Raw genomic sequence first — 22,535 nt, forward strand, 5'->3', positions numbered from 1 at the left:
TAATGTTGAACAAGCCCAATTATATAGTGATCCCCTTTCTACCAGACACACAGTAACATCAGTTTTACACAACACATTTCTTTCTGAACATCCTGTAACTTTGCATATTTTTTAGGCGGTATCGGCCCCAATCCTAGTAGAGGCATTCAAAACAAGGTATGAGATTGGTGGCTGAATATATGCAGATAAACAAATCCTTATACAGATCCTTTACACATTATGGATAGCAATCCTTTTAGTGGGATAAGATATTGTCAGTGGTATTTTGTTGTGGTTACTTATGCCCACAGGAGGGAGCCATATTCTCAAGTCATCGTTCTCAACCACTAGAGGTCGCTCTTGCTTGTCATAACAGTAGGAGAGGACCAGTCGATAGAGACAAACGACCAGTCTATGGAATGGAGAGAACTGTCACTGTGCAATGGTTATCAGCTAATTGTGATTTGCAGTGTTATATCATGACCAATTTGTATATGAATGAATTGAAATTCATTGCACTATACTTTTTTGCAAACCAAATAGCATACACTATGTATGTGTTCATTTATTATTGGTAGAAACTGTGAAAATGTGTAGTGGGATACACCCAAATTTTGTTAATTGCTGGATGCAGATTTCTTTAGTTTATTGAGTGTATGTGTGTATGTCCTTCCCGGTTTTTGTGGTTACAATATTATCAAAATATGAAGAACTGATCAAATCTGAACCAGTTCAGTTGAGATTAGTCTATATTTTCTCATATGACGAATGTGGCCTTTATGCTCAAAGTCTGATTTGCATTGTGTTCTTACCATTCCACTGTCTGTTAGCTGCTCTCCTTTTGTCCTTCTTCTTCTTTTGTCGTTCTGAGATCTCTATTCTTCTGAGGTAATGTGCTTCTCCTGCAGGGACATCCTGGAGGGACTGACCAATACTTTCATCTCATTGGCTGACTGGGATGCCTGGGGGTGGTGCTTAGGATGAGATTACAGGTCTCTCTCTCCCTCTCTCTCTCTCTCTCTCTCTCTCTCTCTCTCTCTCTCTCTCTCTCTCTCTCTCTCTCTCTCTCTCTCTCTCTCTCTAATGAAAGGGGGATTGAACAGCCGTGACATCACCACCCACCACTGATCCCAAAATCACTCTCTCCCCCTCCCTCCCTCTCTCTGTCTTCCTCCCTCCCTTCTGCTCCCCTCCATCTCTCTCTATCTTCACTGCTTACAGAATGACTGCAGCCTGGATGGGGTCATGTGACATTTAAATACCCTGGTATTTTCGACTGGGCATGCTCCATTGCATCACTCGGTCGCTCCCCCTCCTCCTCGTCTTCCCCTCATTCCTCCTTTATCCATCCTTTCCTGACGATGCCTGTTATTGTCCTGTATCCCTGCTCAGTCACACTGGTGCCTGTAGCTACTGGGGCTGCTGTCTCTATCTGTCTCTCTCTGTTTCTCTCTCTCTCTCTGGTTCTCTGACTGACTGAGAGCTGTATTTCCCCTGTTATTGTGAGGACTTGGAGGGATAGATAGACAGTGTGTTCTGCCTGGTCACACTCTCTCTTCTCTCCCATCTCCTGCTGTCTAACCTGGCCGACCGACCGCCTGCTGCTCTCTGCTCTCCAGATGGATGGATGTACACTGTTCTAGCCTGACTGTCTGACACCCTCACTGACTGACTACAGAGGAGGAAGGAGGGACACGCTGAACACATCAGCAAGTGGCTGGTAAGGGACACGCAGATTCATAAAATGTATGTGTGTGTGTGTGCACCAATGCATTTGCAACATGTCTTGGTTTTACATAAACAAGCTAGTGAGAGGGAGCGCTAGTGAGTGTGTGTGTTGTCCATTACACTGTTATCTGTGTGTATTTGTTTTAATGCATACTGTGTATTGCTTTGTGTTGATGGTCATAAGACTGTGTCTATATTCATGCACACAGTGTTTGCTCTCTCATACTACAGAAACAGGGTTTGGTCAGAGGGATAGAGGTTGGCTAAGGGTTGAAGTAATGGTTGTGGTTGGGTTTGGGGGCTCAGATGTGGCTGGCACCAGTTACCAGGTTGTTGGTGCCAGTTTTGGGGCCCTGCTGCAGATGGGCACAGTCTGTCAGTCAGGGACCCCAGCAGTGCCACCACCTCTTCTAATGCACACACACACACACACACACACACACACACACACACACACACACACACACACACACACACACACACACACACACACACACACACACACACACACACACACACACACACACACACACACACACACACACACACACACACTCTGCATATACATTCACACATACAAAATACTTGCTATTACACTCCAATCCCATGCATGTTGATGGGTATTGTTTAGCAGTGCTCTGCTGAATGTTAAACACCTCATGGCAGGACTAAGCCCATCCAATCCTATCCCAGACAAGCCTGGCAGAGCCGATCTGAGGCAAAGCAGGGGGGATGAGGTGGACTTTGATTCAGAGGATAAGCGTTATTGACTTCAACAGGCGGTTGTCCTGTGTGCTGTGTGTGTGTGTGTGTGTGTGTGTGTGTGTGTGTGAGTGTATGTGTGTGTGTGTGTGTGAGGCTCTAGGTGTCTGATTAACATTGGCATTAATACACCCTGACAGTGATGGAGGAATTAGACTGACCCTTTAATGCTCTTAACGTTAGGGTATTGTAGTATGTGTGTGTGTGTGTGTGTGTGTGTGTGTGTGTTGTTTCTTTGAGACCCTGGCAGCTGCTGGCAGGTGAGGTGCTTCTGATTTAGGCATTAAACTGGATTTGTGACTCTTCTCTATGAATGCGTGTGGATGGACACACACACACAAACACACATGCACGTTCCCACACACACACACACTCCACACACGTCCTGTCTGTTGTCAGGTCACACTGTGTTCTGAGGGTGATTCCTAGCCCCCTACCAGGGGTGTGGCCTGAAATGATCCCCAGAATAGAGACGTATTTTCGAATGAATTCCCTCTCCTCTGTCCCAAGCACCTCTGCTGACAACACTGCTGTCTGTTTGGCTGTTTTCTCACTGTGTCTCTGTCTGCCTCTCTCACTCTTCCCTCACTCTCTCTCCACTCACTCTCCCCTCACTCTCTTTCTCTCTCTTTCCCTCTCTCTCCACTCACTCTCCCCTCACTCTCTTTCCCTCTCTTTCCCTCTCTCTCCCTCTCTCCCCTCAATCTCTTTCCCTCTCTTTCCCTCTCTCTCCCCTCACTCTCTTTCCCTCTCTCTCCCTCTCTCTCCCCTGATTCGCTTTCCCTCTCTCTCCCTCTCTCTCCACTGACTCTCTTTCCCTCTCTTTCCCCCTCTCTCCCCTCACTCTCGCTTTCCCTCCACCTCTTCTGCTGATTGCTGTGTGTTGATTGATTTGTAGAAGGTAAATAGAACTGTTGTCCTGCATTTCCTTTGGTTGACTAATGGCTGTTTTCCTACGATGACTGCAAGATGTCGTTTGTTATGGTTTTGCTGAGCTGTGAGTGTGTGTGTGTTTCTGCAGGGAGTGGGGTTATTGCTGCAGTGCTTGCTTAATGCACCCGCTCCGGCAGAGGGTGTGATCAGGAATTTAAGCACGTCTCAGTGCACACACACACACACACACACACACACATACAGCCTGCTTTGGGTATTTCAGTAGAATACTGAGCAGGGTGGAGTGAATACAGTGGTTCTCTGCAGAGCACTGCTGCAGAACTACAACAACAACTGCATCTATCTCCCTCCCTCCCTTCGTCTTCACCTCTGCTCCAATCTCAATCATTACCGAGTCGTAGAAATGGGTGTGGGATATGTGTTTGGGAACGGAGCGAATACACACTGAGTGTACAAAACATTAAGAACAACTTCATAATATTGAGTTGCACCTCTACCTTTTGCCCTCAGAACAGCCTCAATTCGGTGGGACATGGACTCTACAAGGTGTCGAAAGCATTCCACAGTTGTGTCAAGTTGGCTGGATGTCCTTTGGGTTGTGGACCATTCTTGATACACAAAGGAAACTGTTGAGCGTGAAAAACCCAGCAGTGTTGCAGTTCATGACACACTCAAACTGGTGTGCCTGGCACCTACTACCATACCCTGTTCAAAGGCACTTAAATATTGTGTCTTGCCCATTCACTCTCTGAATGGCACACATACAGAATCCATGTCTCAATTGTCTCAAGGCTTAAAAATCCTTCCTTAACCTGTCTCCTCCCGTTCATCTACACTGATTGAAGTGGATTTAACAGGTGACATCAATAAGGGATCATAGCTTTCACCTGGATTCACCTGGTCAGTCTATTTCATGGAAAGAGCATGTTTTGTACACTCAGTATATATACTGAACAAAAATAAAAAGGCAACATGCATATGAGGAGATCAGTCAATTGAAATCAATTCATTAGGCCCTAATCTATGGATTTCACATTACTGGGAATACAGATATGCATCTGTTGGTCACAGATACTTTTTTTGAAAAGGTAGGGGCGTGGATCAGAAAACCAGTCAGTATCTGGTGTGACCACTATTTTCCTCATGCAGTGCGACACATCTCCTTTGCATAGAGTTGATCAGGCTGTTTATTGTGGCATGTGGAACGTTGTCCCACTCCTATTCAATGGCTGTGCAAAGTTGCTGGATATTGGCGGGAACTGGACCACGTTGTCGTACACGTCGATCCAGAGCATCCCAAACATGCTCAATGGGTGACATGTCTGGTGAGTATGAAGAAGAACTGGGACATTTTCAGCTTCCAGGAATTGTGTACAGATCCTTGTGACATGGGGCTGTGCATTATCATGCTGAAACATGAGGTGATGGAGGCAGATGAAGAGGGTAGTGCGTACGGCCCAGTACATCACTGGGGCCAAGCTTCCTGCCATGTAGGACCTATATACTAGGCGGTGTCAGAGGAAGGTCCACATTTCTTTCAAAGACTCCAGTCACCCAAGTCATAGATTGTTCTCTCTGCTACCGCACGGCAAGCGGTACCGGAGCGCCAAGTCTAGGTCCAAAAGGCTCCTTAACAGCTTCTACCCCAAGCCATAAGACTGCTGAACAATTAATCAAATTGCCACCCGGACTATTTACATTGATACCCCCCCTTGTAACTTGTAATTTTTTTTTACTTTAGTTTATTTAGTAAATATTTTCTTAAGGGCTCGTAAGTAAGCATTTCACGGTAAGGTCTACACCTGTTGTATTCGGCGTATGTGACTAATACAATTTTATTTTATTTTATTTGAATGGCACGACAATGGGCCTCAGGATCTCTTCACAGTATCTCTGAGCATTCAAATTGCCATCGATAAAATGCAATTGTCTATTTTGTTTGTGGCTTATGCCTGCCCATACCATTACCCCACCGCCACCATGGGGCACTCTGTTCACAACGTTGACATCAGCAAACCGCTCGCCCACACGACGCCATCTGCCCGGTACAGTGTAAACCGGGATTCATTCGTGAAGAGCACACTTCTCAAGCGTGCCAGTGTCCATCGAAGGTGAGCATTTGCCCACTGAAGTCGGTTACGACGCCAAACTGCAGTCAGGTCAAGACACTGGTGAGGACGACGAGCACACAGATGAGCTTCCCTGAGATGGTTTCTGACAGTTTGTGCAGAAATTAATCGCTTGTGCAAACTCACAGTTTAATCAGCTGTCCGGGTGGCTGGTCTCAGACAATCCCGCAGGTGAAGAAGTCGGATGTGGAGGTCCTGGGCTAGCGTTCTTGCAGTCAGCTTGCCAATTGCACGCTCCCTCAAAACTTGAGACATCTGTGGCATTGTGATGTGTGACAAAACTGCACATTTTAGAGTGGCCTTTTATTGTCCCCAGCACAAGGTGCACCTGTGTAATGATCATGCTCTTTAATCAGCTTCTTGATATACCACACCTGTCAGGTGGATGGACTATCTTGGCAAAGGAGGAATGCTCACTAAAAGGGATGTAAACAAATGTGTGCACAAAATTTGTGAGAAATTAGCTTTTTGTGCATGTGGACCATTTCTGGTATCTTTTATTTCAGCTCATGAAACATGGGACCAACTCTTTACATGTTACGTTTATATTTTTGCAGTGGTGAAAAAAGTACTCAATTGTCATACTTGAGTAAAAGTCTAAAAGTAAGAAATTGTGCCATCTGGTTTACTTAATATAAGGAATTTGAAATTAATTATACTTTTACTTTTACTCCGAATGTATAAGTGACAAATGTAAAGTTTGGTGGAAAATGAATAATGGCCTGGGGCTGTTTTTCATGGTTCGGGCTAGGCCCCTTAGTTCTAGTGAAGGGAAATCTTAACGCTACAGCAGACATTGACATTCTAGACGATTCTGTGCTTCCAACTTTGTGGCAACAGTTTGGGGAAGGCCCTTTCCTGTTACAGCATGACAATGCCCCCGTGCGAGGTTCATACAGAAATGGTTTGTCGAGATCAGTGTGGAAGAACTTCACTGGCCTACACAGAGCCCTGACCTCAACCCCATCAAACACCTTTGGAATGAATTAGAACGCCGACTGCGAGGCAGGCCTAATCGCCCAACATCAGTGACCGACCTCACTAATGCTCTTGTGGCTGAATGGAAGCAAGTCCCCGCAGCAATGTCCTAACATCTAGTGGAAAGCCTTCCGTGAAGAGTGGAGGCTGTTATAGCATTAAAGGGCGGACCAACTTCATGTTAATAGCCATGATTTTTGAATGAGAAGTTTGACGAGCAGGTGTCCAAATACTTTTGGTAATGTAGTGTGTATATATATAGCACCAGTCAAAGGTTTGGACACACCTACTTATTCCAGGGTTTTTCTTTATTTTTTTACTATTTTCTACATTGTAGAATAATAGTGAAGACATCAAAACTTTTAAATAACACATATGGAATCATGTACTAACCAAAAAAGTGTTCAACAAATTAAAATATATTTTATAATCGAGATTCTTCAAATAGCCACATCTAAACAACAACTGTTCAGAGGAGACTGCGTGAATCAGGCCTTCATGGTCGAATTGCTGCAAAGAAACCACTGCTAAAGGACACCAATAAGAAGAAGATACTTGCTTGGGCCAAGAAACATGAGCAATGGACATTAGACATGTGGAAATCTGTCCTTTGGTCTGATGAGTCCAAATTTGAGATTTTTGGTTGTTCCGCCGTGTCTTTGTGAGACGCAGAGTAGGTGAACAGATGATCTCCGCATGTGTGGTTCCCACCGTGAAGCATGGAGGAGAAGGTGTGATGGTGTGGGGGTGCTTTGCTGGTGACACTGTTGGTGATTTATTAAGAATTCAAGGCACACTCAACCAGCATGGCTACCACTGCATTCTGCAACGATATGCCATCCCATCTGGTTTGTGCTTAGTGGGACTATCATTGGTTTTTTAACAGGACAATGACCCAACACACCTCCAGTCTGTGTAAGGGCTATTTGACTAAGAAGGAGAGTGATGGTGTGCTGCATCAGATGACCTGGCCTCCACAACCACCCGAACTCAACCCAATTGAGATGGTTTGGGATGAGTTGGACCGCAGAGTGAAGGAAAAGCAGCCAACAAGTGCTCAGCATATGTGGGAACTCCTTCAAGACTGTTGGAAAAGCATTCCAGGTGAAGCTGGTTGAGAGAATGCCAAGAGTGTGCAAAGCTGTCATCGAGGCTACTTTGAAGAATCTAAAATCTAAAATATATTTTGATTTGTTTAACACTTTTTTGGTTACTACATGATTCCATATGTGTTATTTCATAGTTTTGATGTCTTCACTATTATTCTACAATGTAGCAATATAAAAAATAAAGAAAATCCCTTGAATGAGTAGGTGTGTACAAACTTTTGACTGGTACTATATATATATACAGTGGGGAGAACAAGTATTTGATACACTGCCGATTTTGCAGGTTTTCCTACTTACAAAGCATGTAGAGGTCTGTATTTTTTATAATAGGTACACTTCAACTGTGAGAGACGGAATCTAAAACAAACATCCAGAAAATCACATTGTATGATTTTTAAGTAATTAATTTGCATTTTATTGCATGACATAAGTATTTGATCACCTACCAACCAGTAAGAATTCCGGCTCTCACAGACCTGTTCGTTTTTCTTTAAGAAGCCCTCCTGTTCTCCACTCATTACCTGTATTAACTGCACCTGTTTGAACACGTTACCTGTATAAAAGACGCCTGTCCACACACTCAATCAAACAGACTCCAACCTCTCCACAATGGCCAAGACCAGAGAGCTGTGTAAGGACATCAGGGATAAAATTGTAGACCTGCACAAGGCTGGGATGGGCTACAGGACAATAGGCAAGCAGCTTGGTGAGAAGGCAACAACTGTTGGCGCAATTATTAGAAAATGGAAGAAGTTCAAGATGACGGTCAATCACCCTCGGTCTGGGGCTCCATGCAAGATCTCACCTCGTGGGGCATCAATGATCATGAGGAAGGTGAGGGATCAGCCCAGAACTAAACGGCAGGACCTGGTCATTGACCTGAAGAGAGCTGGGACCACAGTCTCAAAGATATATATATATACAGTGGGGAGAACAAGTATTTGATACACTGCCGATTTTGCAGGTTTTCCTACTTACAAAGCATGTAGAGGTCTGTAATTTTTATCATAGGTACACTTAAACTGTGAGAGACGGAATCTAAAACAAAAATCCAGAAAATCACATTGTATGATTTTTAAGTAATTAATTTGCATTGTATTGCATGACATAAGTATTTGATACATCAGAAAAGCAGAACATAATATTTGGTACAGAAACCTTTGTTTGCAATTACAGAGATCATATGTTTCCTGTAGGTCTTGACCAGGTTTGCACACACTGCAGCAAGGATTTTGGCCCACTCCTCCATACAGACCTTCTCCTGATCCTTCAGGTTTCGGGGCTGTCGCTGGGCAATACGGACTTTCAGCTCCCTCCAAAGATTTTCTATTGCGTTCAGGTCTGGAGACTGGCTAGGCCACTCCAGGACCTTGAGATGCTTCTTACGGAGCCACTCCTTAGTTGCCCTGGCTGTGTGTTTCGGGTCGTTGTCATGCTGGAAGACCCAGCCACGACCCATCTTCAATGCTCTTACTGAGGGAAGGAGGTTGTTGGCCACGATCTCGCGATACATGGCCCCATCCATCCTCCCCTCAATACGGTGCAGTCGTCCTGTCCCCTTTGCAGAAAAGCATCCCCAAAGAATTATGTTTCCACCTCCATGCTTCACGGTTGGGATGGTGTTCTTGGGGTTGTACTCAACCTTCTTCTTCCTCCAAACACGGCAAGTGGAGTTTAGACCAAAAAGCTATATTTTTGTCTCATCAGACCACATGACCTTCTCCCATTCCTCCTCTGGATCATCCAGATGGTCATAGGCAAACTTCAGATGGGCCTGGACATGCACTGGCTTGAGCAGGGGGACCTTGCGTGCGCTGCAGGATTTTAATCCAGGACGGCGTAGTGTGTTACTAATGGTTTTCTTTGAGACTGTGGTCCCAGCTCTCTTCAGGTCATTGACCAGGTCCTGCCGTGTAGTTCTGGGCTGATCCCTCACCTTCCTCATGATCATTGATGCCCCACGAGGTGAGATCTTGCATGGAGCCCCAGACCGAGGGTGATTGACCGTCATCTTGAACTTCTTCCATTTTCTAATAATTGCGCCAACAGTTGTTGCCTTCTCACCAAGCTGCTTGCCTATTGTCCTGTAGCCCATCCCAGCCTTGTGCAGGTCTACAATTTTATCCCTGATGTCCTTACACAGCTCTCTGGTCTTGGCCATTGTGGAGAGGTTGGAGTCTGTTTGATTAGTGTGTGGACAGGTGTCTTTTATACAGGTAACGAGTTCAAACAGGTGCAGTTAATACAGGTAATGAGTGGAGAACAGGAGGGCTTCTTAAAGAAAACAGGGCTGTGAGAGCCGGAATTCTTACTGGTTGGTAGGTGATCAAATACTTATGTCATGCAATAAAATGCAAATTAATTACTTAAAAATCATACAATGTGATTTTCTGGATTTTTGTTTTAGATTCCGTCTCTCACAGTTGAAGTGTACCTATGATAAAAATGACAGACCTCTTAATGCTTTGTAAGTAGGAAAACCTGCAAAATCGGCAGTGTATCAAATACTTGTTCTCCCCACTGTATATATATATATATATATACGTTTTTTTGTGGTTTTTTTTTTCTAACGTAGCGGAGTGTTCATATGAAAAGGGGATGATGATTAGGTGATAAAACACACCATCCCTGATGTCACCCTTATCAGCTATCACATGCTCAGGGAGGGCCATTGATGTCAAGCACTATCTTAATGAGTTTAGCTGTTGGTTTAGCTTGAATCTTAACATTTCTATGTAATGGACACCTGTCATTTTGTTATCTACTGTATTTAGATGAACTGGGTTGTGCACAAATATGTGTGGGTCTTTCTCTCTCTCTCTCTCTCTCGCTCTCTCTCTCTCTCTCTCTCTCTCTCTCTCTCTCTCTCTCTCTGTCTCTGTCTCTCTCTGTCAGTGTCGCTGGCTGTGTTATCCTCAACAGCAGGCGTCTGTTGAACTTCACCTTTACTGTAGTTATCTGTCAGCACCCCTCCACTCTAATGTAATGTGTGTGTGTGTGTGTGTGTGTTTGTGTGAGAGGTATATGTAATGTCATTAAGGATAGTGAACACGGCTTCATTCATAGACATTTTACCTATAGACCATATCCCTAGATCTGTACATCTTAATGTGTGTGTGTGTTATATGTGAATGTAATTTCTCTGATGGATACCGGGCACTGGGGATTAAAGGGTTAAGCCTCTCATCCTTCACCTTTCCCTGAGGCCCCCAGGTGTTACCATAGCAACCCCTTAAGTAAGTGAAGCCAGGCAACCCCTCCATTCTGGGAGAGGAAGGGAGGACAAAGGAGAGAGCGAAGAGAGAGAGGGTGAAAGAGAAAGAGAGGGGAGAAGAGAGGGAAAGTGTCCTGACAGAGGGAATGGGGGAGGGTGTGTGAGGGGGGGTGGGGGGAATGAGAAAGGGGGAAGATATCCCCTGTGGGGGGAAGAGAGATAAAGAGTTAGGTGAAGAAAGAATAGGGAGAGAAGGAAGGTTTCCCTACAGGGTGGGAGGAGATAGAGGAGGAGAGAGAGAGAGGGATGAGGGGTCGATAATGCTCTGTGCAATCACTTTGTTCACCCTTAGGCTTTCCTCTGTCCTTGACTTGCACCTTGTTTAAGCTCCCCTCCCCCATACCCTCTATTGATAGAAATGGGACCCTCTCAATGCACTGTGTGTGTTTGTGTGTGTGTGTGTGTGTGTGTGTGTGTGTGTGTGTGTCTTTGTTAGTACTGTATGTGTATCCATGTCTTTGTCTGCTCTGCTCCTCCTCCCATGTGGCGTGTGTGTGTGTCTGTGTTATTAATTCTGGGACAGACTGCATGCTCTGTGGGTGATACTGTGTGTATGAGTGTGTGTGTGTGTGTTTGAGAGAGAGAGAGAGAGCGAGATTGCCTGTGTGTGAGAAAGAGAGAGATGGGCTGCGCTGGGACAGCAACAAGCCCTCACAGTCTTACTTCAGAATCCGATGTTTGTCCATAAACTATACATTTCGAAAGATAAGTTAATCATTAATTCAGAATAATTAGGGTAAGGGTTTGGGATAGAGTTCAAACAAAAACAACTCCACTGTTAAGTTTAGGCATTAATTCCAAATAGTTAAGGTAAGTGTTAAGGTTAAAAAAAATGAGTGCCTCGCACTGGTCTTGAACACGCGACCCTCAGAGCCGGAGCTCATGAGAGCAATTCGTTACATTCCCTAAAGACAAACCTAGATGTCGTCGCTCAACAGAAAAGGGAACTAACAAAGGATTCACTTCGACAACTAAACCAAAACAGAAGGGGTTTCAAATGGGTTCTGAAAGACATCCATGGTGCCCACTCAAAGTTGGCATATCAAAAAGGGTCCTAAAAGACACCTACCATGGATGCCCACTAGATTTGCCTCAGAAAAGACAAACTAAAGGAATAAACCTACACAAACTTAGGATAGAGAGTTACAAAGAATATGGACCAAACTACACACACTCAGAGCTGGAGCTCGCGGTATATGCCTATCCGCCATTCCCGTCCACAACTGCAAGCCTACATCATGGCAATATCGCTCACCGATACCCCTAGTGGCCAGTTTTTGAGTCATCTCCCGACGTCCTGGGTACCTGGATGGACGTCGAATTTCGCCATGGATGTTGAGCCACCTGGCTGGGGACAGATGAGCAGGTGGTGTATCAGGGGACCTGCCAAGAGCCAAGCAGGCTGCATACAGAGTGTGTGTGTGTGTTTGCGTATGTGCCTCTCTCTCCTTCCTCTCTCGCTCTCAGGCAGCAGTTGAAGGATATCCACCTCTAAAATAGGATTACAGTGAGATACCACCTAGAATGCATTTCAATAGTCTAATGTGTCTCCTTGTCTCCCTTCCTTCATCTGCACTGGTATGAACAACCATCCACTGTTTTGCGAACACATTTCTATATTTTCAGAGCAGTGCAGATGAAGGAGAGGAGATGAGGAGAGGAGTTAGTGTGAGTGCGCTTGCCTATATGCTTGCATGCATGTGTGAGGGCTGTGAGAAGACAATCTGCTGGCACGCACAAGCATACACCGGCACACCCCCCTCTCTCTCTCTCTCTCTCTCTCTCTCTCTCTCTCTCTCTCTCTCTCTCTCTCTCTCTCTTTCTCTCCCTCCCTCCCTCCCTCCCTCCCCCCTCTGTAGTTGATTCTGCTCCAGAGCAGGGAGCTGGTTAAGAGTTAGGAGACAGGGAGGCATTGACAAGTCCACTCCCTCTGAGTCTTTGGGTGGCGAGGGCCCGTACAAATGCTCTTTGATTTCTCCAGCCTTCTTAACCCTAAGCTCATTTGCATAGTCACTATGCCATACTGAATAAGCCCACAGTGAACAGTCACATTCTGGTAGAATGGAGGTTTATGTTGCCCCCTCTGGCTTTAGCAGTTTAATGACTAGCAGTTTATGACGTGTAATTTCTGAGGAGGATTTAAAAGCCACATCACGTCAGCGGGTGCTGAGGTTCAGAGCTCAGTATAATCCTCCCAAAGGCCCTGACTCTAGCAGATATGCTCATAATGGGGGTTGGATATGCTCCTTTCTGCTGCAGTGGATAAGACCCATCCCTTTGATGTGGAAGCAGTGTTGGAAAACGTATCCAATTGTCATACTTGAATAAAAGTAAAGATACCTTAGTTCCAAATATCTCTAACGGTGGCCCCAGCGTGAGTTGTTTTATGCACGGGATGTCAGAATGCACTCACTGTTCCAAAATGTGATTGTTACGCAACAGGACAGTTAACACGAGCTGCCTGATAATAATCTGTAGGCTATGTTTCAACTTGTCAATTTCAAATTATTTTCGAACAAGTTTTATTTTCTAACAAAGTTTGAATTGAGGTGTGTTCTGCCTCCTCATTAATTCACATAGAAGTAGCCCATTTCAGTGTTGCGTACAATTTATGTTTGAGGCTTTACTGAGATGGACAAACTTCTCTCTTCGAGAAAGCCCAAGCACTTTACCAATGTTTCCGCAGATCAAAGTAAGTGCCTTATTTTTTGTATATCGTGTTGTCGTTTCTTCTGTAGCATACAGTATGTATGTATGTATATATGTTTGTATGTATGGAGCATAATGTATTTACAGTTTCATTCACATGTTTTCAAGTACTTGTGACAAATGGACACCTATGATGTGTGTAAAATACATTTTGGAAGGTTCTACTGATTATAATGAGCTAATGCTAAGCTATTTGCCAGCTATGTGTGGCGCCATGTTTGTTGACATTATACCAAAGATGTTATAATGAGGTGAAGGGTAAACTTCTGGACGTGAATGAAGGGAAGTGAATGATAGTAGACGACACAACCCCTTCAACATGCATACTGCAAACAGACCAAACTCATCTTGTCTCCTCTTAATGTCCAAGATGGCATAGCAGTGCGGTCGTGTTCTCTGTTGTGTGTCCGTGTAAATAGCCTGTTTTTTGTATTTTTTTGTATTTTTCGTACATATTTCCCTATCACACTTTTCATCCTTCTACTAAATATACTTTCCTGCAACCCGCCTCACTCAATGTGGAACGGATTTCTATTATTGACTTACCTTTTATCTAGAATCTCCAGTTGAAACTAGCTAGCCAGCTAACTAGCTACTTGCTATTAGCCACTGTTAGCGGTTTTCACCCAGAACATAGGAATAACTGAATCAATAGACATTAACACCGGATCGCAACTAGCTAGCCGCAACCGAATGGATGTTGTTGTTGGCTAATCACCACTGCCCCCGAAGAAAGCACCAGTTAGCCTTGAGCTAGCCTCGAGCCAGGCCCATATCCCGGCTATCTACCTCTCTGTCTACCGGACGGGAGTAGCCAGCTAACTAGCTACTTGCTATTAACCACCGTTAGCGGTTTTTCACCATTGTCTGTGGCCTGCACTACCTACCAGCCAGCTCTAGCCTGGACTATTATCGGCCAGTCTGCACTGTCTGCACAGCGCGTTATCGACCCAGAACATATCGGTTTTTCTGCCGGAATCACTGAATCACTGGACCTTTAACACCGGATCATCGCAACTAGCTAGCAGCAACCAAATGGATGTTGTTGTTGGCTAATCAGCCTTGAGCTAGCCTCGAGTCAGGCCCATCTCCCAGCTATCTACCTCTCTGTCAACCGGACGGGACCTCCTAGAGTCGACACGGAGCCCCGCAGATCCATCACAACTGGTCTGCCGACGTAATCGTCTGTGGTTTCAACAGGCTTCCCGTTGCGACGACCACGACGATCCATCTGGTAGCCCCGGCCTGCTAGCACACGCAAACAACAGCCGTGCTTCCTGCTCCCCTGTGCTGTAGCACCAATTCGAACTGCTCTCGGACTCACATATTGCTGTTCACTGGACCTTATGATCACTCAGCTGCACAGCTGATGCCTGCTGGACTCTTCCTTTACATGGTACCCTGTCCTGTTTATCTGTTTAGCCTCAGCCCAAACTCTCATCGCCATTACCAGTTGTTGTCTTAGCTCTCTCGAATAACACCTGTGATTGCTTTATGCCTCTCTCCCATGTCAATATGCCTTGCCTATTGCTGTTCCATTTAGTTCTTATTATACAATTTCACTGTAGAGCCCCAAGTCCCTCTCAAACTGCCTCACATAACTCCTTTGTTCCACCCCCCATACACACGGAGACCGGCTCAATCGGTGCCTCCATCTCTTTCATTGTTACCCAACGCTTAGGTTTACCTCCACTGTACTCATATCCTTCCATATCCTTGTCTGTACATAATTCCCTGAATCTATTCTACAATGCCCGGAAATCTGCCCCCTTTATTCTCTGTACCCAACGCACTAGAAGACCAGTTCTTAAAGCCTTTAGTCGTATCCTTATTCTACTCGTCCTCTGTTCCTCTGGTGATGTAGAGGTTAACCCAGGCCCTGCAGCCCCCAGTATCACTCCTACTCCCCAGGAGCTATCATTTATTGACTTCTGTAACCGTAAAAGCATTGTTTTTTTGCATGTTAACATCAGAAGCCTCCTCCCTAAGTTTGAGTTATTCACTGCGTTAGCACACTCCGCCAACCCTGATGTTATAGCAGTGTCTGAATCCTGGCTTAGGAAGGCCACCAAAAATTCAGAAATGTCCATCCCCATCTACAACATTTTCCGTCTAGATAGAACTGCCAAAGGGGGTGGAGTTGCATGGGCACCCTTATAGATATCATCCTGACTAACTTACCCTCTAAATACACCTCCGCTGTCTTCAACCAGGATCTCAGCGATCACTGCCTTATTGCCTGCGTCCGTAACGGGTCCGCGGTCAAACGACCACCCCTCATCACTGTCAAATGCTCCCAAAAACACTTTAGCGAGCAGGCCTTCATATTTGACCTGGCCCAGGTATCCTGGATGTACATCCATCTCATTCCGTCAGTAGAGGATGCCTGGTTGTTCTTTAAAAGTGCTTTCCTCTCAATCTTAAATAAGCATGCCCCATTCAAAAAATTCAGAACTAAGAACAGCCCCTGGTTCTACTCAGACTTGACTGCCCTTGACCAGCACAAAAACATCCTGTGGCGTACTACATTAGCATCGACTAGCCCCCGCGATATGCAACTTTTCAGGGAAGTTAGGAACCAATATACACAAGCAGTTAGGAAAGCAAAGGCTAGCTTTTTCAAACAGAAATTTGCATCCTGTAGCACTAACTCCAAAAACGTTTGGGACACTGTAAAGTCCATGGAGAATAAGAGCACCTCCTCCCAGCTGCCCACTGCACTGAGGCTAGGAAACACTATCACCACCGATAAATCTACAATAATCGAGAATTTCAACAAGCATTTTGCTACGGCTGGCCATGCTTTCCACCTGGCTACCACTACCCTGGCCACCAGCTCTGCACCCTCCGCTGCAACTTGTCCATGCCAAAATAGCCTCCAACACTCTACTCAGCAAATTGGATGTAGTCTATCACAGTGCCTTTTGTCACCAAAGCCCCATATACTACCCACCACTGTGACCTGTACGCTCTTGTTGGCTGGTCCTCACTACATATTCGTCGCCAAACCCACTGGCTCCAGGCCATCTATAAATCACTGCTAGGCAAATCCCAGCCTTATCTTAGCTCATTGTTCACCATAGCAACACCCACCCGTAGTATGTGCTCCAGCAGGTATATCTCACTGGTCATCCCCAAAGCCAACACCTCCTTTGGCCGCCATTCCTTCCAGTTCTCTGCTGCCAATGACAGGAACAAACTGCAAAAATCTCTGAAGCTGGAGACTCTTATCTCCCTCACTTACTTTAAGCATCAGTTGTCAGAGCACCTTACCGATCACTGCACCTTGTTATGATTTAACTGGATAGAACCCAAATGCAGACAAGTACACCAAGCCAGAGAAGTTTTAACAGGTTTATTATAATGTTCGATAGTCCAGGTTTCCAATAAATGGGGAAGAGCAAGTCCAGGTTACAGGGAGGGTACAGATCCAGGTCAGGGCAGGTGTGGTACCGTAATGTCCTAGTGTCCGTGGTGAGTCCAAAGGAGAGGCCCGATAGTGGAGAGCAGGATGGTGGTGGCAGGAGTGAAGCGGAGGCAGGAGTCAGGTTCCAAATATCTGTGGCACAGGAGAAAAAGTAAATAAACAGTCCAAAAAACACAAGAGCGAAAACAGACAGGTTGAGTCGGCAGCGAGACTAACATGGTTGTCTTGACTATGATCTGACGATGAGTGGAAAGTTTGACCGGGTCTTAAAGGCTGAGGTGATTATGGTGAATGAGCTGCAGCTGGAACCCTGACTCCCGCACACCAGACTTCACTCCTGCAATCAAGGACAGACAGAGGGAGGGGGAAGAGCAGAGAGAGAGCTACCTAGCAGCAGTAGGCCTAACAGTACCCCCTCTACGGACGCCACCTGGCGGCCGACAGGGTTTATCAGGATGTAACCCTATGAAACTCACGAACCAGAGCAGGATCCACAATGAAGCTCCTGGGCACCCAGGAACGTTCCTCAGGACCATAACCCTCCCAATCCACCAGGTACTGGAAACCACGACCCCGGCGGCGAACATCCAGAAGTCGCCGGACAGTGTAGACCGGACCCCCACCCACGATCTTGGGCGGAGGAGGGGGACGAGAGGGCGGGCACAAAGGGCTAACCGACACAGGCTTAATCTGGGAAACATGAAAGGTGGAATGAACCCGTAGGGAGGCAGGAAGCTGTAGCTTAACCGCGCAGGGGTTAACAATAGACAGTATCTTGAACGGTCCTATAAAACGAGGCGCCATCTTCTTCGACTCCACCTTCAATGGAAGGTCCCGTGACTTCAGCCATACCTCTTGACCAGGAGAGTAACCGGGAGCCTGGGACCGGTGACGGTTGGCTTGCCTCTGCATGTACGCCGAAGCTCGGGACAGAGCTACCCTGGCCTTCCTCCAGACCTTGCAGCAGCGGCGCATGTGGGACTGCACCGAGGGTACCGCAAGTTCCCTCTCTTGGGAAGGGAACAGGGGAGGTTGATAACCCAGAGCACACAGAAAAGGAGACAAACCAGAGGAAGCGTTAGTCAAGGTGTTATGAGCATATTCCACCCAGGGGAGCATGGAGCTCCATGACCCAGGGTTAGACCCAGTGACACAGCGAAGTGCGGTCTCCATCTCCTGGTTCGCTCTCTCGGCTTGCCCGTTGGTCTGGGGGTGATATCCAGAGGACAGGCTGGATGTAATGCCCAAAGCTTTACAGAAAGCTTTCCACCCCTGGGAGACAAACTGGGGACCCCTGTCAGAGACAATATCCGTGGGTAGACCATGAGAGCGGAACACATGTTCAACCAAAATATCAGCCGTCTCTCTGGCAGTGGGCAGTTTATAATATGGAATTGAATGTTCTCCTGATGATTTCCCGACACTCTAAGACAAACAGGAACAGTCTGATGGGTAATGCGGGTCAACAATTGTCCATTTAGACCCTTAGCCTGCAGCGGACAGTCCATAGGAACAGTCTCCAAATCCATTTGTTGAGCCCACTCTCTATCCAAAAAGCTTTCGTCGGCACCAGAGTCAATCAGCGCACTAACAGAGAAATTCTGGGACTGCCACTGGAGGGATGCCTGGAGCAGAATGCGGGAGAAGAGGAAGAATCCGCTGCTCGGCTCACCAAAACTTCTCCCATAAATGATGAGCCGGCCCTTTTCCCGGACGAACTGGGCAGGAAGGAACGAAATGACCAGCTTCTCCACAATACAGGCAGACCCGAGCCTGAATACGACGTGCACGCTCCTCTGAGGACAACCGTGCACGACCCACCTCCATGGCTTCGGGTTCAGTGCTCCTCGTATCGACTCGGGAAGACACGGCTCTCTCCGTAGGGACGATGCAGGGAGGAGTTTGTTGATGACAGACAGGTTGCTTGGAACTAACACTCCTTTCCCGGCGGCGCTCCCGAATCCGATTATCCAACCTGATAGTGAGTGAAATAAGATTATCCAGCGTAGGCGATTCATCATATGACACCAATTCATCTTTTAAAGTCTCAGACAAAGCATTGATGAACACTCCTTGTAATGCCTCGTCATTCCAACCACTCACTGCTGCTAAAGTCCGAAACTCCACTGCCATCTCCGCCACACTACGAGCCCCCTGCCGAAGAGAAAACAACCGTTTCGCAGCCTCCTTGCCTCGTACGGGGTGGTCAAAAACCTTCCTCATCTCCGTGGTGAAGGCCACGTAAGCGTTGCAAATGTCCGACTGACTCTCCCAGACCGCGGATCCCCAGGCACGAGCGGAACCGCTAGTAGAGTTGATAAGGTAGGCAATACGGGCTCTTTCTGAGGCGTAGGTGAGGGGCTGTTGTTCAAACACTAACGAGCATTGAGTCAAAAAATCGCCACAGGTTCCCATGTTCCCGTCATAGCGCTCTGGAGCAGGAACAAAAGGCTCTCTGATCTGGGCTGAAGGGGTAGTAAGGACAGACACTTGATTGGTGAGTAATTGAACCTGATTAAGCAGCACCTGACTGTCCTCAGCAATCGTCTTAAACAGGGTATCATGTTGGCCAAGTAGAATGCCCTGATTGGCTATGGCAGTCCAAATTTGTGTGCACTCTGGGGTGGTATCCGAGCTACTGTCTGCTGGGTTCATGTTGGTCAGATCATACTGTTATGATTTAACTGGATAGAACCCAAATGCAGACAAGTACACCAAGCCAGAGAAGTTTTAACAGGTTTATTATAATGTTCGATAGTCCAGGTTTCCAATAAATGGGGAAGAGCAAGTCCAGGTTACAGGGAGGGTACAGATCCAGGTCAGGGCAGGTGTGGTACCGTAATGTCCTAGTGTCCGTGGTGAGTCCAAAGGAGAGGCCCGATAGTGGAGAGCAGGATGGTGGTGGCAGGAGTGAAGCGGAGGCAGGAGTCAGGTTCCAAATATCTGTGGCACAGGAGAAAAAGTAAATAAACAGTCCAAAAAACACAAGAGCGAAAACAGACAGGTTGAGTCGGCAGCGAGACTAACATGGTTGTCTTGACTATGATCTGACGATGAGTGGAAAGTTTGACCGGGTCTTAAAGGCTGAGGTGATTATGGTGAATGAGCTGCAGCTGGAACCCTGACTCCCGCACACCAGACTTCACTCCTGCAATCAAGGACAGACAGAGGGGAGGGGGAAGAGCAGAGAGAGAGCTACCTAGCAGCAGTAGGCCTAACACACCTCCTATTTATTTTGCTCATTTGCACCCCAGTATGTCTATTTGCACATCATCTCTTGCACATCTATCATTCCAGTGTTAATACTAATTGTAATTATTTTGCACTATGGCCTATTTATTGCCTTACCTCCATAACTTGCTACATTTGCACACACTGTATATATATATATATATATATATATATATATTTTTACTTTATGTTTTGTTTTACCCCATATGTAACTCTGTGTTGTTGTTTTTATCGCACTGCTTTGCTTTATCTTGGCCAGGTCGCAGTTGTAAATGAGAACTTGTTCTCAACTGGCTTACCTGGTTAAATAAAGGTGAAATAAAAACATTTAAACAATTATCTTATTATCTTTGGTTGACGCGAAAAAACAAACATGGTGGCACGCAAAACTACCCATCGTCGGATTACTTTTGATTTCTAGAAAGTGTTTTAGTCAATTATTTCGATCAATGGTGAGCTCACCCGTGATGTGATTAATTATAAATGGTAATTGCTATTAGCTAATTCATATTGTGGTTTCTGACAGCCGAGAGTTATCTAAATATGACCGCTTTTGTTACGTCAATCTTTCCTCAGTTAGCGCTAGGACTAATGCAGCCTACATTTCCAGTTTGGATGATTGTGTTATGCTGTCGCTACTTCTGTGAATGTCTGAACATTGCATCCAAAAATAAACTGGTCACATTCAGGACATAACTTTGTAAGGACTGTGTTTGTGCAAAATGTTTCTGTGAAAAAACAATGTGGCCAGCTCAAATGCTGATTGTTGCGTCAATCGAAACTGTACGTTCTAAATAAGCGTTCTAATCACACCGGTTTGAGAGTACGCTGCAGGGACCACTGTAGAATGATCACACCCATTTGTTGGTACGTGTGAGAAGGTTAATAGAAAATGACTCAAGTTAAAGTGAAAGTCACCCTGTAAAATACTACTTGAGTAAAAGTCTAAAATTATTTGGTTTAAAATATACTTAAGCATCAAAAGTAAATGTAATTGCTAAAATATACTTTAGTATCAAAAGTAAAAGTAAAAGTATAAATTATTTCAAATTCCTTTTATTATGCAAACCAGAAGGCACCATTTTCTTGTTTATTTAATTTAAGGATAGCCAGGGGTACACTCCAACGCTCAGACATCTTTACAAACGAAGCATTTGTGTTTAGTGAGTCCGCCAGATCAGAGCCAGTAGGGATGACCAGGGATGTTCTCTTGATAAGTGCATGAATTTGTCAATTTTCCTGTCCTGCGAAGCATTCAAAATGTAACGAGTACTTTTGGGGGTCAAGGAAAATGTATGGAGTTATTTTCTTTAGGAATGTAGTGAATTAAAAGTAAAGTTGTCAGAAATATAAATAGTAAAGTAAAGTACAGATACCCCAAAAAACGACTTAAGTAGTACTTTAAAGTATTTTATGCCACTGTGTGGAAGACGTATTATACTTAGATCAGCATTTTCAGCTCAATCTGCCCCAACACATACACGCACACATTTTAGTCATTTAGCAGACGCTCTTATCCAGAGCGACTTACAGTTAGTGAGTACATACATTTTCATACTGGTCCCCCGTGGGAATTGAAACCACAACCCTGGCGTTGCAAACGCCATGCTCTACCAACTGAGCTACACGGGACACAAACGGGCACCTGCGCGCACACACATACACTATTAGTCTTGTCATTAGCTTGTCCGATCCGTCACCTGGCTCGACCCAGAAAGCCCAATAGAGTCAGAGTCAGTAGACTCCAGACTCCCTAGTCTCTTGTCCCTGAGGTGTCCTTGGTTGTCCTGGGGCTTCAGGGTTAATCTAATCAGAGCTAGTCCAGGACAGACTGGGGGTAAGATATGGTCAGATGTAGTATAGGCACCATGCCAGGAGACTATCCCTACCCCCTTTCCTCTCTCATTACTTCTCTACCTCTTATCCCTGTTTCTCTCTCCCTCTGTCTGACTGTTTTTCATCCTACCCTTCTCCCTCCCCCTTCCCTCCATCTCTCCCCCCTCCCTCTCTGCTGTGTAAGGCTTCACTTCTCTCTCTGCTCCTCCCCTGCTGTAGATGACAGTCTGCCACAGTTGAGTTAGGCTTGATTGGTTAATGTTGAGTTAGGCTTGATTGGTTAGTTAAAAGTTGAGTTAGGCTTGATTGGTTAGTTAAACGTGCGTAATGCAGCTAGTTGTGGAGCAGGCAAAAATAAAAACGAACATGCATGCATACGAACACACACACAGCTGGATGTGTGAGGGAGACGGATAGATTTGGAGAAAAGAAAGCTCAGGGATTGGTTATGTCCATGTGAGATGCTCCTTGACCTAATG

The 22,535-nt window shown here is 45.7% G+C and overlaps 1 protein-coding gene across 4 annotated transcripts in view; it reads left to right on the forward strand.

Annotated features, from left to right (window-relative positions):
- Positions 1 to 1,311: 1,311 nt before the first annotated feature.
- The window catches only part of plekha6 (pleckstrin homology domain containing, family A member 6), a 171,736-nt gene continuing 150,512 nt past the window's right edge, over positions 1,312 to 22,535 (forward strand). For 2 of the 4 annotated variants that reach the window (XM_041888482.2, XM_041888481.2), the window contains exon 1: positions 1,312 to 1,699. The gene's annotated coding sequence lies outside the window, so the exon portion shown is untranslated. The remainder of the gene's footprint in view (positions 1,700 to 22,535) is intronic. The other 2 variants (XM_041888484.2, XM_041888485.2) reach the window with 1 other exon arrangement.

This window comes from Coregonus clupeaformis, chromosome 10 (genome assembly GCF_020615455.1).
Source record: "Coregonus clupeaformis isolate EN_2021a chromosome 10, ASM2061545v1, whole genome shotgun sequence".
Classification (NCBI taxonomy): domain Eukaryota; kingdom Metazoa; phylum Chordata; class Actinopteri; order Salmoniformes; family Salmonidae; genus Coregonus; species Coregonus clupeaformis.